This window comes from Sinocyclocheilus rhinocerous, unplaced genomic scaffold (assembly GCF_001515625.1).
Source record: "Sinocyclocheilus rhinocerous isolate Xijiao unplaced genomic scaffold, SAMN03320098_v1.1 scaffold214, whole genome shotgun sequence".
Classification (NCBI taxonomy): domain Eukaryota; kingdom Metazoa; phylum Chordata; class Actinopteri; order Cypriniformes; family Cyprinidae; genus Sinocyclocheilus; species Sinocyclocheilus rhinocerous.
In genome coordinates, this window is record NW_015657514.1 from 447,372 (window position 1) to 453,371 (window position 6,000).

Below are 6,000 nucleotides of genomic sequence, written 5' to 3' on the forward strand. Positions count from 1 at the left end.
AAAGATAGTGGATTGGGAGGTGAACATGCCCATCATGCTTGATTCATGATGTGGATCAGAGCACATGTTTTAAATGAATATGAAATATAGAAGCAGTTGGTCAGGATTTTTGGGATAGACATGAGTGAACAGATTTATGTAGAAATGGTATTTGTCCGCTTGCATGCAGCATGACCTGTCTTTGTATTTGCACAGGTTATGAAGTCGTGCTTTTGATTGTTGTGCATTGGAGGTTGACGTGGTGATGACTTGATGATATGGTGTTGCAGTTATTTTTAGCTTTGGATCAATAGTCAAGTGCTGCAGTTGACCAGTCGAAGTCACTCTGGCAGGAAGGATAGAGGATTGGAAGGAAAACATGCACAGTTTGCATACATATTTAAAACTGATGTTTGGTTTAAATAATTTTAGATAATATGATATATAGAAGCAGTTGACTGGGATTTTCTGGGATATACATGACTGGAGCAAACTGATTTCTGTAGAAACTGTATTTAGTAATTTGCACATAACATACACTAACTTTTTTTTTTATATTGGCATCTATGGTGCCTTGAAGAAGAAGAACCTTTAACACCCATAAACAAAAGGTTCCTTATCGTGGAAAAAGATTCTTTAAGAACTGTTCACTGGAAGGTTCTTTGTGAAACCCATGGTTTGAAAACCTCTGTTTAGAACCTTTATTTTTAATCCACTTGCATAGATGATGAATACATTCTTTGTGTTGAATCTGAAAAGGCAATGTGTTGAAATATCAGTATTTTCTGTTATGCAGTGGATGTTTCGGAGCAATGACGTAATCGTTTTATGACATAGCAAAGCTGATGCGTGTGGATTTTAGCATTGGATTGATGATAAATTGTTGGGATTGACCATGAAGGCAGACCCAGGAGGGTGGAACAAGGATCTTCTGCAGGTTGAAACGTGATGTTACAGATGAGGATGAAAGTACTTTTGACTGATCCTGAATGCAAAGATCTCACTAGGGTTTCTTGGTCAATGCTCTACGTCTTCAATCTATTTCCAGCGATCAGAGCGAGGCATCATGGGTCACTGAAATAAAGATTTTTCCCCTGGATTAGCCCATGGAGATGTGCTTCTGTTTCACCGCCCATGACATGGGTCATATCATTTCCATTTTAATTTTGTTCAAACCAAGTGCTTCCCAGACACACGTCTATGGAATAGGCTATGGGCTTGTTTCCATGGAAACACACTTGCCAGGCTACCATGGCAAATCAATTTGAACATACATGTGCTGTGTTCGTAGACCTGTAAGAATGGCTCTGGAGTCTTTGAAAATGGTTTGAAAGGATTGTAGTTGTTCTGATTTTGTAATGATGCAGTTGCAGATATGTGAGCTTAATGACATCTTTATTGGTACATCTGTCGTGTTTTTGAGGATGATTGTGGTGGGTAGGGATGGGCGATATCTTATCGTTTGCGATATACCGGTAAAAATTCTCCACACGATAAGAATTCGTCTTCCCGCGATAATAACGATAAAGTCTAGTTGTTGACATATTTCTGTGTGCGACTGTGTGGAGTGACGTGAAGGAAGGCGGACGTGAAATTGAGCAGCTCCTTCTACAATCTGGAGCAGGTTTGGATAGGGCTGTACAGTGCGACAAAAATCGGTCTGAGCCTCGAGTAAATGTACTACAGAAGCACGTGTGCGACACAGTTTTACATGTGTATGAGTCGTTTACAAACCTGTTGTCCAACAAAGATATTTTAATTTATTGACATGCTTTTTCTCCATATTAACTTCATAACAGTCGAGTGTTTGAAATAACTTATTTGTGTGATCAGATGTGGTTTCGTATCACAGAATAAGGCAGAAATACTATTTTATAGCATTATATACAGTGATAAAGGCTATGTCGATTAGCATTGCATTATAAATATACTTTATCCTTATAAAAAAATACCCAAGATTGTTAACACTGTTGCCGCGGGTTGTTGTTCATGTCCGCGGGTTGAAGTGATTAACGTGATATTTAGTCCCTGGAATGTGAATTTTACTTGAAGATCACCGCCGAAAAACGTGTATTATACCCCCGGAATGCGATTTTTACAGGGGAACCCTCCTCGAAACGCGATTGGACTAGTTTTATTGCGAAAACCTGGCAACCCTGTTCATAGGCGCCACCTGCTGTCAGAGGGTGCGTCTCATTCAGACCTGCTGTTTTTGTTTCGTGCAGATGTTTGATGTAGCAAATAAATAAATAACATCTAAAGTCAGACCATTCTGTTTTTGTTTTAAATCCCGAAAATATATCGCCCATCCCTAGTGGTGGGGTCATGAACCTCCACTCTGAGGTCTTTCTTTAGAAAGAATAGCCAACTGAAGGTGTTGATGGAAGGAAATATGAACTTGGATGTTGATTTTGCCCCGAGTAACTGTACTGTTGAGTGCTTCACATACTATTGTTGTTGGCTTAATTGAATTTTGGTGGTTTCATTCTTTCAGAACCCTTGGTGAAACCGTATTTTTGGCAGTAACCATGTTTATTCACATTTCAAGTGAACCCGTGTTAAATGTAGCCTTGAGCCTTAGTTTGTATTTGTACTTTGTAGTTTTGGTCATGGTTTTGAGAATGAAGATGTCACGCAACCTGCCCATTTCGCCATTATGCACAGATTACACTACCGTTTAAACGTTGAGAGTCAGAAATTCAATTCTTTTCTTTTCTTTTCTTTCTGTTCTTTTCTTTTCTAAAAGAAATTAACTTTTTATTTAGCAAGGAAGCAAACTGATGATCAAAAGTGGTAAGCTATTTATAATGTTACAAAAGATTTCTTCCTCTTTTTTTTTAGCTATCTGTTCTTCAAAGAAACCTGGAAAAAAGTTAACACTGTTTCCATAAAAATATCAAGTAGCACTACTGTTTTCAAAATCATCACAAGATTAATAATAAGAAATATTTTTTGACCACCAAATCAGCATATTAAGTGATTTTTGAAGACCCCAAATTTTTGAATAGTAGTATGTTCAAATAAACTGAATGAGCATGCATATTTAGATTACATTTGCCGTATACAGATATATTGGTACCATATCTTTTATTTATTTATTAATTTGACAGTGTCAAAAAAGAAAAACTGAAAGAAACAAAAATGATTGGAAAAAAAAATGGATTCATATTTTTATATGTAATATTTAGCAAATCTTAAATTGAATATGCATTTTTCATGCTGTGCATTTATAATGTTTTGATGCCTAAATTCACTTGCAGCATTTCAAATGACAGATTTATTTATTTTTCCTCCTTTTGATAGAACGACATCTGTCTAATTTGGCTTCTACTAAGTGACAGATGAATTTGTATAAAAAACAAATGGAAACTTGATTTTGACGTCAACAACAAAATGTTTGTGAAGTACAGTAGTCAACATTTGAAGTGGATCAAAAAAAGTTAATCAAAGTCGTCCTAAGACAAGAGCGGACTGTTTTGGTTTTTAGGACAACTTTGATGAAAGGATTTGATCCACTCCAAATGTTGACTACTATATTTTCTCCATTTCAGACTTAATAATGTTATTTATTTGCTTTCCCAATTCTATTTTATTATTAGCATTTAGCATTGTTTTTTCTCCTTCTGCCCAAGACCTTATCAGAACAGATCTGCGACCCACCCGTTGAGAGCCTCTGCTGTACAGCATTACTCTGTTTACACACGCACACACACTCTGGGTTTTGAGCATGCCAGCACAGTCCCACCTGACTTTGTGGTTTTATTTTATGTACACAAACCACACACACCCAATTGTGCGTAAGAAATCCATAAGCATGGAGCTGTTTATATTTCCTATGCTCAGCTGTGGTTATTCATCTCCAGATTTGTTTCTTTTGTGTTGTCTAAGGTCTCTCTCTGAAGATGCTATGCATCCTTTGCAGGGCTTATGCTGATTTGAGCTGAAAGGTATTTCAGAAACGGCTTTTCCTGTAGTGCTGTGATAATCACTTCATGTCATTATTACATTTAGCCATGTTAGTAAGAGCTAAAGGCGAGTCCTGTCCCCCTGCAGGCTCCAAACAGCCTGAAATGACTCTGCCGTATGAATGTGCGATGACTTGCGCTGATATCAGCCTGCTCTGAAGTCATTCTCCCAAGCTGCCACTGTTCAGCTCTTTTCGTTGCCAGGTCTTCCTCCACACACACATATACATACACACACACACATACACACACACACACACACACACACACATAGGCTCAGAGTGGTGGAGGAGGGGCTGGATGGGTTCAGTGGAGAGGTTTGTAGCGGCAGCTCCAACTGTTCAGCACACAGGCTAAAGGAACTGCAAACAGCACAACACTCAGTCTCTCCATGGAAGGACTCTCCTGTTCACAACCTCATAAATCAACCAAAATAGGGAGACAAAAGATCAATGTTGACGATCAATCTCTCTAACAGGACAGGAAGAGTTAGATTTATGTGCGGTAGATGATATTTGTATGGTCGGAGTGCAGACTTGCGCATTTCCATTAGCCGAAACACATTGATTACTGTAAATGCATCCCTGATCATTTCTGTTGACTTGGCGTCTTTTTAATTCGCATCATTTTAGAGCTGTTTTTCTCATACAGACCGAAGAACTCTACATAATGAAACTGACAGTAAAAAAACGGTTTCTAGGAATTTACTGTAAAAAATACGGTAGCAACATCCTACGTTTTACTGATTGAAATTTGCTGTTAAAAATTGTATATTTCAGTTCGACTTGTACAACGTTAATATACTAACCTAAAACCACTAAAATACACAGACGCTAATGAGAAAGCCACATGATGAATCAAAGTTCATCACAAGTAGCTTTTTCACAAGCTGAGGTAAATACTAACGTATAGAAGGTGCACAGAGTCATTTATGCAAACGCAAAACACCATCATGGTAAATCATGGCAAAACACCATCAACTAAAATAATGCAGTAAACATTCATTTAACCATATAAGATGTAACCTTAAACCCTAATGTACAACTGATACGAAAAACTGAGAAACATAATTATTTAAATGAAAAACCTTCAAATGGGAAGCATCACACAGGGAATTCAAGTAATGTCAATTTTCAGTTTTTTTTTTACCATCTTACTGTAAAATCACATGAAGTGTCCCACAGGGGTTTTTCACTGATTCTATGTTAACAGAACTTATCAGTTAATAGGTTTTTATAGTAGCATGTTTACAGTCTTTTACCATTAAAACTATCTTTTTTATTTTATTTTTTTTATTTTTTTTATACAGTTTATGTGGTGTAAACATTGATGTTGATTCTGAAGCAGCATGATACCATGGTTTGTGATCTGAAGCTATTTCTGTGATCTATGGTTCGCCTCAGGTGGGGGGCATTTGAATGCGGCACTGCTGCTTTATGGTGTCATCCATTTCAAATGAGGAGCTGTGCAGTTGTTTCACATGGGCTAGGGCTTGTCCATGCGGGCTAGCGGGCAACTCCTCCATGTAGTGAAATGTAGGGCCAGTACAGAGACAACAGGCCTTTTGTTTTAAATGAACTGCCCCAGTCTGCACCGTCAGCAGCTTGCGCTGTTTATGGACCACGGGGGCTGTCCACTCAGATCCCAGTTGATCAGTGCAGCGGACAGACCGTTACAATGTGACAGTTTATCAAAAAGAGGGCTCTTAACCCCCCCAGCTCTAGAAATTGAGCCTCTCAGTAAGAGAAAGTGGTGTGTTTGACATATAGTTATATTTCTGAGCAGACATATTTATATCCCTGCTTTTTTAAAACTTAGAAGCTTTTTTTGTAATTCTCAACCTAGCCTTTTGAAACACTGCAGTTCTTCAGATGTAATTCTTTTATGGCTAATTTGCTAGTGATTGACTAACAGGTTGATTAATACAGGATTTTCAATAGCTAATGCTGGTATTTAAATAATAAAAACTTATTACAAATGTATACACTAACGATCAAATGTTGGGGTCATTAAGATTTTTTTTTTTTTAAATGGATTAATACTTTTATTCAGCAAG